This window comes from Tursiops truncatus, chromosome 11 (genome assembly GCF_011762595.2).
Source record: "Tursiops truncatus isolate mTurTru1 chromosome 11, mTurTru1.mat.Y, whole genome shotgun sequence".
NCBI classification, from domain to species: Eukaryota; Metazoa; Chordata; class Mammalia; order Artiodactyla; family Delphinidae; genus Tursiops; species Tursiops truncatus.
In genome coordinates, this window is record NC_047044.1 from 23,127,838 (window position 1) to 23,140,933 (window position 13,096).

The 13,096-nt window shown below is 39.5% G+C and overlaps 1 long non-coding RNA gene across 1 annotated transcript in view; it reads left to right on the plus strand.

Moving 5' to 3' along the window:
• Positions 1-13,096, plus strand: part of LOC109552922 (uncharacterized) — a 617,019-nt gene that overhangs the window by 417,999 nt on the left and 185,924 nt on the right. Inside the window, exons 7-8 of the long non-coding RNA XR_012324243.1 lie at positions 2,338-2,381; positions 12,528-12,624. This is a non-coding gene — a long non-coding RNA (uncharacterized lncRNA). The remainder of the gene's footprint in view (positions 1-2,337; positions 2,382-12,527; positions 12,625-13,096) is intronic.

Consider the following 13,096-nt stretch of genomic DNA (forward strand, 5'->3'; position numbering starts at 1 on the left):
GGAAAAGAGGTTTACATTGGTAAGCATCAGACAAGGTCTTTTTATAATGGAATGTTTACTTCAAAAATCATCTGTATTCTGTGATTTAGAGGAGTATACATAGGTGAAAATTATGCATTTATTGATTTCAGTGTTCCACATTCTGGATTTGGCCCCAATTTCAAGATTTGAATTCTTTTAAATTAATACAGATGCTGTACATTATTGTCTTTTCTTTTAATGCATTTAAGCAGTAAATGCATTAAAGCAGTAACCAAGTGACTATAGTTACTGTCTTCTGCAAAGAGTGAGTTTTTGTTATTTGATTATGTTTTTGAATATTTTGTATGCCTAGATAGAGCTAACATTTCATTTTATAGATATTATACATTGTGGGTATTAAAGTAGTGATGTATTTAGATTTTTCCCTGTAAAGTATTTATGTTCCTACATCAGGAAATTGAATCATGATTTTGTAACTTTCTTTAGTAAAAATAGCTAAGAGAGTTGTTTTGAAACGTGGGAAATGAACCATCTCTAATTCAACATTTTAATCATGGATACTTGCGGGGGTATCTTTTGGAATCCAAGTATTAAGAATAATTATTAGCTCCTGAAACAATGGGCATTAATTGTGTGTGTTTGTCCGTGTGTGCATGTGTGTGTGTGTGTGTATGTGTGTGTGTGTTTATGTTCAATTCAAGAAATGGAGATTAAATGCACTCTATGTCCAAGAATCTGTGCCAGAGTCACAAAAGTCATCCATCAGCTTTCAGTCTACTTGGAGGGTGGGGAACATGTAACTAAGATGGTAGAAAGCCTAAGAAAGTCCCTTCATAGGTTGGAATAAATACTAAAGAGAATAGGTTGGAATAAATACTAGAGAAGAGAATAAGTGCAATTTGTTGGAGGGCCCAGGATATGCACAAGGGAGGTGATATTGAGATTGTACACAGTTTGAGAAGGAATTAATTGCTTCCATGTTCTTTGCATTTTCATTACAGTATTTGTTTCATTCAGCTTTAGCATACTTCATTATTTGTACTTGCTTCTTGACTAGTTTTAAAGCTTCTTGAGGACAGGGACCTTGTCTTAATCATATTTGCTCCATATGCCTGCCATTCCTTTGCATCCTTTCATCTAATCTCCACGGCAGTTGCTAAACAAATGTTTGTTTAATTAAATTTAGCACTACTATGAAGAGAAAATTATTCAGAAGCTCAGAGCTCTAATCTGTATGGGTCAAAATACCTTTGATAAGAGAGTTTCAGATAAACAGATAAATCCTGTGAAGTAATTAACACTTCCCTTTGAAAAGCAATGTGGGCCCAGATAAAGTCAGAAGCTATGAAAATATTTTTGAGTAGCAAAGGGGATGTGGCAGGATATCCTTGTCTACAGATACACAGGAAAAAAAAGGTAAGTGGTGCTTGTAACAGATAGTACTGATGTACTTATTTTGTACCCATGAGTATAGATTTAACTGTTGCTTAGGATTAACTATAGTGCCCACCTCCCTATGCAAGGCTGTGTTATAAGGTATGAGTAGATAAAGAAAACTTGGTTCATGCCCGCAAGGAGGTTTTCAAAGTATATTTACCTCAGAAACATAATATCAGCATTGCTTCTCTTGCTTCTGCCTTCCCAGTTTCTCATTAGTTGATTCTCACTACCCAGCATCAGCTATGTCCTGATTCTAAAGCTCATCCTGAGTGAGGCAGAAATATAGCCTCATTTTCACTATTCAGAAGGACTTGAAAATGAGTCCCACTCTTGGACCTGGGATCCAGGACCCAGGACCCAGGCAAGGGCGCTGGGCATGTTGCTTTCTTAACAGTTAGATTTGGAAGGGACACTGTTTTGTCATCACACTGCTGGAGTTGTAGTATTTGCTATTCTTTTGCTTTTATCTGGTCTGGCACCTTCCTTTTCCTGGACTTCCACCTTACCTCCCACTCTTCTGTCAGCCAAATCTCTCTGTCCATTTCCTTTGGCCCTCTGGCCCCAAACATCAACCTGTTTGGTTGCATTCAGTCTCTTTCCCTGAGGGTTAGGGCATCATCCTGGTGTATCAGACTGCAGGCCCCAACTCTAAAGGGAATGGATAGAGCTCCCAGCACTGCCATTATTGTCCTCTTCCATCTCCCGAGAGTTCTTACTCTCCTCCTTTTTCAATTTGCTATTCATGTGCACTCTGTCAGACCAGCTCACCCAGGAATTGTGCTGAGTTTTCTGGACTCCTTGGATTCTAAGTCTAGACAGCTGCCTTTCCCTGGGCAGCCTCTGTAGCTGGGCCAGATGCTGTGCTATCCCCATCACCATTCTAACTCTACCTGGTTTCTCTCCTCTTTCTTCCAGTCCCATGTTTCTGAGGTCTCTTCAAACATAAAGCTCAAGTGCAGGTAGGTATTGCCAAATCAATCTTGTATTAAATGATGCTTCCAATCTCGATAAAATAGCAAGTACACATATGTATTCAACTGAAAATCCATCCTCTTTAAATACTAACTTGTGTCCAAGCGTTGGTATTTCTTTCCATCCATCCCTCCATCCATCCATCCTTCCAACTGATATTTAGCAAGAAACTACTGAATTCCAGCCATCTGGCTCAAATGATGACTGGTAAATTTAAGCCATACAAAAACTCTAAAGATAAAACTCTGCTAGCCTCAGAGTTTCTGAGATGACAACATGAATTCTTTAACTTTTCTGCAATATTATTATGAGTTATAAATTCTAGACCATGAAAGTAACTTTGAGACTAAGTGTATTTTAAGTTCAAGTAATAAAAATATGATCTCCACTCTATTATATGGGATTTTAAAGCTAACTGTTATGTGTCAGGTACTTTACATAGTTTATAAGTTTTATCATTATCCACAATTTAAGATATGAAAATAAAAAATGGAGGCTCAGAGAAAATTAAGTAACTTGTCCAAAGTCAATTGTCAGAAAGGAGTGGAGAAAGAGTAAAACTTAAGTATTTCCAGATCTAAAGTCCAGGTTCTTATATCTCACCATATCACCTCTCTAATATTTAATAAAGATTAAAAGCAGCATTTGAATTTTTAGAATATGATTCTATTAGAATATTTTATTATTTTTTCTTTAAAAATGGTGCTTTTTAAAATTCACCCTGATAAATCTACCCTTACAAGGTAATGTTACATTGCCATCTCCAGCCCCAGCCCTGCCCCCAGTATTTGTTTAGCATTTACATAATCAGGAATACAGCTAAAGAAAGGGGTTTGACCAGTAAAAGGAAACCACATGGCTTCACTTCGGCTCAGGAACTTTGCTTGTGGTACAGTATTTCTGCTCCTCGCTCAAATTTTAACAGCTCTGAATTTTTGCCAAATTCTAACATGACCATTATGTGGTCTCCCAGTCCATAGCAGCAAGTGGTGAGGATGATGAAGGCATATAACTGCAAGAAATCATAGCTGCCATGTTTTGATGAGGAAAAGTGGGAAAACTATAATAGCAGGCAAAGGGACTAAGAAAACAGTATTTAAGAGACCATTTATTGTCAGACACTAGGTATACCTGCCTCAGTATGGCATTGTTGTATGATAATTGCCTCTTTACAACCATTTTGAAGGAAGCTGGTGCATAGGGACACACATACTGATGACTTTGGGAACCAAGTGAAAAATTAAAATATATTGCAGTTCTTTTTCTTGGAAGGCAGGAAAGTATATACTGCATATAAGGGTGCTGAAATCCAAAATGGTTTTAGGGCTTCAAGGAATGAGCTTCTATTACCTGAAAAATTCATTTGTTTGGAATATGCATCCCAGTGCTACCTCTTACCCTCTCTGTGACCTTAGGAAATTTACTCAATTTCTCGTAGACTGTTCCTGTCTCTTTAAAATGAGGCTAATGGTAATGATGATAGGTCTGTTGTGAGGATTATATCAGGTCAAGTGTTAACACAACTCCAGCATGTGGTAAGTACTGAAAAAAGAGTTTGCTATTAAATTTTAGGTTCTGTCCATTCACACTTTGCCCATGTTTTTACTTGGGTCCATGGATTTAGGTTTTTCGAGTTTCAGAGTTAAAAAAAATTCATCCTTAGAGGTGTGTTTATTAGGGAGTTTGCTTACAGTATCTTGAGATCCATCCTTGCCTGAGTTCCTTATTACTTCTTACAGTTACATGAGACTCACTTACATTTCTCATCTCTTTTTTTCTCACCAGTCACTCCATAGGGACCACATGGCAGCCATGATCTAGTTTAAAGAGCACTAGGCCAGCCTCCAGAGACCCAGATTTCATTTTGTCTCTGCCAGTAACTCACTGTGTGAACTCGGATAAGCAGCTTAACTTCTCTGGGCTTTTTTAGTCTGAGTTACTCCCTAATATTCTTATGACCTGCTTTTATAGCATTTTCTATCAGTCTTTGGAACTATTTAAATGCTTTGTTCGGATAAATTTAAATATATTCATACTATAGTGTTTAAGTATATGGACTCTGGGGTCAGTTTGACTAGCGCCAATACCCTTTGTGAGGGTAGATGAATTACCTAACTTGTCTGTACCTCTTTCTACTTATTTATAAAATGGAGATAAAAGTATTACTTCGTAGGTTTGCTGTAAGTATTAAAAAAACTACTAGTACACCTGCAGCATTTGAAACCATGCCTAGCATATAGTAAAGCCCGAGAAGAGATACGGAGATGAAATCATTCTTAAAGAGCTGACAATTTAGTGAGGAGATTAAAGCATACACCAATAACAAGGAGGAGTATGATACATATTCAGTAGAGGAGAAATTGTAGAGTCTGATGGAGCATGGAGGAGGGAGCAATTAATTTCTACTGAAAGGCCCAGGGAAGGGCTCATGAATTAGGTCCACTGTGGTCTAGGTATGGAGGAGTGAGCTGGATTCCAGGAAATGATTTCTTGGTGGAAGAAACAAGAGGAATCAGATGAGAAAACACAGAAAGTACGTGATATGCAGCTCTCTTTAGCTGCAGTGTTGATGCTGAATGAGGGCGTGAACTGGGAGGTGAAGTTGGGAGAGTGGTCTGGGATTAGATCAGCAAGAAGTTTAGTGCTTTGCTAAGGGGTACGGAGTTGACTGTACGGGCAATAGGAAGCATTGAAGGCTGTTGAAGTGATATGATACCATTTGTGAGTTAGGAGAAAGACACATGTGATTCTGTCAAGGAGAAATTAGAGGAGAGAGAAACTGGAGTCAGAGAGGACAGTTAGAGGCCATTAGAATAGTCTAGTGAGAGATTGTGAGGGTCTAAATTGGAGAAGTGGTTGGGGGTGAAAAGAAGGGCTAGAACTGAAAGCTGGGAAAGGAGATGCTGTCTTGCAAATTCCCCCCGAACATTTTTCCTTTTTCTCCAAGCTATGGTTCCTCCTGTCCACCTACCCAGGTTCTGTGGAATTCCTTCTATGGTGATCCCACTGTACTCAGGAACTCACGTGTACCTAACCACAGGGTTGAATGGCAAGACCTCAGTGAACTAGGAAGCCGAGAGCTTTTATTCTCACTTGTTTAAGGTAGGGGATATTTTAGAAGCAGAAGACAATCACACAACAAAGAGCTTTTGTGTAATTGAGAGGCTTCCAAGCAATAATTAATCTGAAAGTCTTCCTTTTCTTATAGGATACCGAACTATTGAGAGGTGCATTTGAACCTCTTCATTATATATCTGCAGTGGATACTGTGTAACAGTAATTTTGTGGGGTGCATTTTGTAATGCAGAATCTGTTGTATGGAGACATTGTCTTTCATCATTGCCTGGGTTTATGTAATAGCAAATATGAAAGGGAACATCTAGAGCAATAGAATTAACTATTATCGGTGGCATCTATGCATTGCAAGGCAGATGTTCTCTCTACTTGAAAGAGTACACTTTAAGCAATTGAAGGTCACTGGGATTCTCTTTAATTAGTCATACCTGGTCTGACAAAAGAAGGTGAAGTTCATGAATCTGTGTGAAATGTGAATCAGAAACCAATCAGTGAGCACCGATGAAACAGAATAACAAAAGAAGATCAGAACCAGGTAGAAACATAAAGTTAACAACTTTAGAGAGACAGCAAGGCCCTGATGAGAAGAGATTGCTATAGTATGGTTCTGGGCTTCATTAATAATTATTCTGCATTGACATGTATGATTATGTAGGTTTATATATGTAGATTATATAGGTTATATAGGTTTATATATGTAGATTATATAGATATATGTAGATTATATAGATATATGCATAGATGTATATACATGGTATATATCTATGCACGTACATCAGTGATGAAAAATTCATTCAACCAATGTTTACTTAACACTGTGTGCTAGACACTCTCCTAGGTACTGAGGATAAAACAGTCAACGAAAACAGACCAGGTCCTGAAGAGCTTATATTCTAGTAGGAGAAACAGACAATAAATATATGTAGAATCAGGAGATGATAAGCTCTAAGAATAAAAATAGAGAACATGTTAGGGGGGCAGAGAATGAAAGGCAGAGGGAGGGTTGTGTTTCATATAGTATGTTTATAGTAAGGAAGGGCCTCCTTAGTGTGGTGATCTCTGAGCCAAGAATTGAAGAAGGCTTGCAGAGATCTGGGAAGGAAAAGTGGTCCAGCCAGAGAGGACAGGAAGTACAAAGCCCTGAGATGAGATGTCTTGGTATTTCTGAGGAACAGCAATAAGGCAAGGTAGTGGGAGCAGAGAGAGGTAGAGGAGATGCTAGGAGACAAGGTCAGAGGAACAGCTAAGTCTTTCAGGCCTTTGTAGGACATAGTAAGGACTTGGATTTTATTCTGAGTCAGATGGAAGCTTCTAGAAGCATATTATTAGTATGTATGCTAACCACATAGAGTTAATTTTATAACTTGCATCTAATTCTTCATGATCCTATTTTTACATCTAAACATTCCTAAAATAAGAGATGTCCCCATCTAGTCCTCTTTTGTCTCGTTTGCCTTCTTCCTGTCAACAGTGCCCCAGCACACTGCAGAGGCGGCTCTGGATGCTCTCCTGGGTTCTGCCACTGTATCCTTGGGTAGCTTTAGTAAAACATTCTTTTTTTTTTTTTTTTAATCTTTATTGGAGTGTAATTGCTTTACAATCTTGTGTTAGTCTCTGCTGTACAACAAAGTGAATCAGCTGTATGTATACATATATCCCCATATCCCCTCCCTCTTGAGCCTCCCTCCCACCCTCCCTATCCCACTCCTCTAGGTCGTCACAAAGCATCAAGCTGATCTCCCTATGCTAGGCAGCAGCTTCCCACTAGCTACCTATTTTACATTTGGTAGTGCATATGTGTCAATGCTACTCTCTCACTTCGTTCTGGCTTCCCATTCCCCTGCTGTGTCCTCGAGTCCATTCTCTATGCCTGCGTCTTTATTCCTGCCCTGCCATTAGGTTCATCAGTACCATTTAAAAATTAATTAATTAATTAATTAAGTTTGGCTGTGTTGGGTCTTCGTTGCCATGCACGGGCTTTCTCTGGTTGCGGTGAGTGGGGGCTACTCTTCGTTGCAGTGCGCGAGCTTCTCATTGTGGTGGCTTCTCTTGCTGTGGAGCGTAGGCTCTAGGCGCGTGGTCTTCAATAGTTGTGGCATGCAGGCTCAGTAGTTGTGGCTCGTGGGCTCTAGAGCTGGCAGGCTCAATAGTTGTGGCGTACAGGCTTAGTTGCTCCACGGCATGTGGGTCTTCCCGGACCAGGGCTTGAACCCAAGTCCCCCGCATTGGCAGGCAGAGTCCCAACCACTGTGCCACAAGGGAAGTCCCAGTACCTTTATTTTAGATTCCTATATATGCATAAGTATACGGTATTTGTTTTTCTCTATCTGACTTACTTCACTCTGTATGACAGACTCTAGGTGCACCCACCTCACTACAAATAACTCAATTTCATTCCTTTTTATGGCTGAGTAATATTCCATTGTATATATGTAACACATCTTCTTTATCCATTCATCTGTCGATGGACATTTATGTTGCTTCCATGTCCTGGCTATTGTAAATAGTGCTGCAATGAACATTGTGGTACATGACTCTTTTTGAATTATGGTTTTCTCAGGGTATATGCCCACTATTGGGATTGCTAGGTCATATGGTAGTTCCAATTTTAGTTTTTTAAGGAACCTCCATACTGTTCTCCATAGTGGCTGTATCAATTTACATTCCCACCAATAGTGCAGGAGGGTTCCCTTTTCTCCACACCCTCTCCAGCATTTATTGTTTGTAGATTTTTTGATGATGGCCATTCTGACCAGTGTGACGTGATATCTCATTGTGATTTTGATTTGCATTTCTCTAATGATTAGTGATGCTGAGCATCTTTTCATGTGTTTGTTGGCAATCTGTATGTCTTCTTTGGACAAATGTCTATTTAAGTCTTCTGCCCATTTTTGGACTGGGTTGTAAGACACTCAGAACTTAGTTCTCCTACCAAGAAAATAGGAGTACTCTCATCAAATTCACTTTATTAATGATTTAACAAGAAAAAAAGAAATAAAATAATACCCAAACTCACAATCTTATAATATTCTTTGTCTTTACATAATTGCCACAGGGCTTAGCATGTAGTAGGTATGCAATAAAAACTTACGGAATTGAATTAGAAAGGTAAAATGGGAGAATATGTAAAATGCTCTCCAAGTGTCTTTAGGGCTAATATAATTTTATTTGCTTAGCTCAAAATATACTCTTTCTGGGGAGCATGACTCTTGATAGCCAGAAAGTGAGTTATTTTTGTTTTCCTAATGCTTTTATGACACTCTTTTTTAAGAGTTTATTTAATTCTTTAAGTTAGAGAATGAAATGGTTCATTCTGCTTAGATTGGACTTTTGATGATGCTACAGATATATAATTATTCCTTTCACAAAATTTCACCAAGAATCTTAGCACATGCCTTCTCTTATAAAGCTTTGCAGAAAGTTACATGATACTTCTTTTGTGTCCTTTGAGTCTAGCTTTTTTGATAAATTGTTTGCAAAAATGGCCCGGAATTCTTCCTCTTTCTATACGCATGCCCTTTTGTGATGTGACTTTGCAGCAGCTGCCCTCAAGAGGTGGTATCAGTTTCTCTACCACTTGAATCTGGGCTTGCTCTGCCAGTGGGACATTAGCACATGTGATGCAAGTAGAACCTTCAAAAATATAGCACACGGGACCCTCCCTGGCTGCTCTTGGTAACCCTGTTACTACTACTATGTGGATAAGCTCAGGCTTACTTGCTGGATGATGAGTAACATATGACCAGTTACTTTTTTTGCTGCTGGCAGTAGACAGGCAACCACAAGACATGCCAATGAGGCTATTGTCAGCTAACTGACACATGATTGGGTCTGAGCAACAACATGTGGACCAGAGATGAATGGTGTCAGCTGAGCCTAACCCAAATTGCTAATCCACAGAACTGTGAGCAAATAAATGTTTTAAGTGCTAAGTTTGGGACAGAAAAATCTAACTGATATAGCTCATATCCCTATTTGTTTATATTCTGTGAACCCCAAAGTGTATTTTCTTTTTGCTTCTCTTTTCTCCAAAACACACACTGTGGTAGAGACATAAGGCTTCTGATCATGAGTGCCAACGTATGGCAGGGGGGTAGTTTCCCCCCACACCACCAAACAATTCTCTGACACCAGCTGGGTGTCCTACAATTCAACTGAATTCTGACACCACTACTTGGAGACAGCATCAAATTCCACAGATTAAGGGCTCAGTCCCACAGGACTGTCCTCCACCTCAGATGCCACTTGCAAATCCAGGTTGTTACTTGTACTTCTGACCAACTGGCTATAAACCAGAAGTTCTCATGACTTCATCCACGGGTTCAATAAATTTGTTCGAGTGGTTTGCAGAACTCAGGAAACCCATTCACTCACTAGATGACCAGATTATTACAAAGGATATTAAAGGATACAAATCAATAGCCAAATGAAGAGATACTTAGGGCGAGGTACCAAACAAAGGAGTTGCCTCCCGCGGAGTTTGGGCTCGGCATAGTGGCATGTGGAATGTTCTGATTCACCAACCGGGAAGCTTTCTGAACTGCTTGCTTTTGAGTTTTCACGGAGGCTTCATTACATAGACGTGATTGATTAAATCATTGCCCATTGGTAGTTGATTCAATCTCCAGCTCCTTTCCTGTCCCCAGAAATTAGAGGGGGTGGGACAGAAAGTTCCACCCCTTTATCTAAGGTTGGTTCCCCTGGCAACCAGCCCCCATCTTTAGGTGCTTTGTAAAAGTCACCTTGTTAACATAAACCCAGTTGTGGTGAAAAGGGGCTTGTTATGAACAACAAGACACCCATTTCACCTTTATGGCTCTGAAGTGATTTTAGGAAGAGGACAAGAGACCAAAGATACTCCCATTGCTCTTATAGCTCAGGAAATTCCAAGGCTTTTGGGAGCTGTGAGCCAGGAACCATGGACAAAGATCAAATACATCAGAGAAATGTATTTTGGTCATCTGAGTAATATAGATATATATTTCTTTTATCACAGTGTTGTAGACAGCTAGTCCCCCAACATCCACTTTTTTCTTTTTCTTTATTAATAGACCTCCCCACTTCCTCTACCTCCTCATATTTGAGTTTTATCTGGGCACACAGCTGTCCAGCTTAGACTAAATTTCCCAGCTTCTCTTGTGGCTAAGGTGTGGTCACGTGACGAAGTTTTGTCCAGTGGGCTGTGAGTGGGAGAAATGTGTGGTTAGAAAGCTGCTTGTTCTTCACTCTCTCTTCCTTCCTCTCATTTTCCCCTCCTCGTTTTCTCAGGCTGGCATATTGAGTCACCTTAGACCCAGAGATGGAAGCCACATGTTAAGGGTAGCAGAGATAACCCGCCAGCTCAGGTCCCAGAATGACTTTGCAAATCAGATCTAGTTACCCATCCTGAACCACTTGCCTACCGCTGGTGTGTTACGTGAGAGAAAAATAAACTCCCATGTTAAGTATGCCACTATATTTTCAGGTCTCTTTATTATAGCAGCTTGACTTTTACCCTAACTCATGCTTAACATTGCAGACCCAAACACATAAACACACACTGCCTAATACAGTACTTAGAACTCAGGAGCTCAGTAAAATGCTAGATTCATGCACTTATTCAATAACAGTGACTGAGCTCCTATTGTGTATTAGGCAGAAAGTTGCACAGGTAATTGCTTTTTTTTTTTTTTTTCTGGTCGGGAGCTAACAAATGAGAAGGGAAAGATAGAAAAAAATTAACATAAAAGGGAAATTAAAGGTGACGAGAACTGTAACAGAGGACTCTGTCAGGGGTGGTATCCAGAGAAAATGAAAGGATTTGGACATCTCTTAAAAGTTTGCCGCAGTAGGATGAAACACAAATCATGAAACGAAGCATCCATTCAACACAACTGTACAATTTCTTTCACAGAGTTTGGAGCCTCCTCTCACTTGTTTCTGGGTCACTGACCTTGAGCTGGGGCGGGGGTAGGGGATGGCTACTGGCTTACTGTTTTCTCACTTCAGACTTCCAACACTAGCTTTTCAAAGGGTTTTGTGTGTCGGGTGTAGGGGTGGCAGTAGGGACGAAAGTTAGGTTTAGAGGATTACTGACAATCCTGTAATAACTTTTGAAATAGCTTTTCAGATCAATTCCCATTCATTTCCAACTTTACAGAGAAAAGGGGACCAGGGAAGGATCAACAGTTATGAGAAAAACTAAGGAAAACACTTCACTCACCACAACTGGAAATGGGAGATATCTCTTTATTCTCATATCCCATTTTCTATTCCCCAACATCTCCTGTGGTTTATTTGTGTTTTCCTCCTATCATCCACAATGATTTTTATTTTATATTGAGAATATCCTGGGAAGAAGATACTAAGCGAGAAATCACTGCAAAAGTTCCAGAAGAGAACATATATAATATCTTGGGTGTTAACGAAGAGATGCTAAGCATGAAGAAGAAATTGTGTCAAATTAGGTAGTCCTGTCTGTTTTGTCTAATTGCACAAAATCTCCTGTCATGCTCATTTGCAGTAGTGTTTTTTATTTTGAGTTATAATGGCCTTGTTGTTTATGAATAACTTGCCCAAATGTGGCCTACATTTTAAAAATACCTTTCATTTTCAGGATGTAGGGTATATGCCTTAATACAAATCATTCATCCTCTGTAAGCCTCAGTTTCCTCATCTGTAAAATAACTAGATGATGTCTGAAATCTCCTTTGGGCCCCAAATTTCACACTTTGAATTCCCTTATAAACGTTGATTAAAGTCTGGTGACAACTGTAGCTACAATGACAATAGAATAATGAAGCATATTAACATTAGTGTTAATGCAGTAATCAGCTGTGTTTTGTTCCATATGGCAATTTATTTCAACAATTAAGCCAAACTCCATCTGTTTTGGCATACACAATTTTTCAGACGGGTTCCTGAACCACATCTCTGGAAATCATTTCATGTTTTTCAAATATTGCTACCATCAATAAATGACAACTGTGCAGAATCTTTCTGATTAAAAAAAAAAAATCACTGATGCCAAAGCCCATCTTATTTGACAAAGCGATTGTTTTGCTTATTTGACCTTACAGATGTGTTGCACGGTCTAATCAATAGACCCAGAAAAGGAAGATAGATCTCGGTGTCAGCATGGAGGGAACATGCATGGGGTGCTGGATTCTAGATCAGGTAAAGCAAACCTCAACACTGTCTGCAGTGGATTTCAATTTTTCTGACCTGAGGATCCTGTTGGGATAGGATGGGCCTCAGTCTGTGACAGAGACAAGACAAATGGTACATTCCACACATCTGGCAGGGGTGCCTTTCTTTGGCTTGGGTTGAGCTGCATTGACAGAATAGCAATAGGGAACATTTGTCTTTATCTTTATAACACTTGACAAGAGGCATGATTACTGCTGTAAGGGTATCAAAATAAAGAAAAAATGAGCTGTCCAAGAGCCCTGTTATTTATCACATTCAGAAACGCTAACCCAGACTAGCAGGATAGAAATTCCTTGTCAAATTGCCTCTAAAAATCATATTTTCCTCCCAAGATAGTATGTGAAACCCATGGATCTCACCTGTGTTCCCCATCCCCTGTTTTTGCAAGTTGGGGACAGTCCCCTCCTGGCCCAAGCTGTCCCTCCATAGCCTGGGAGTT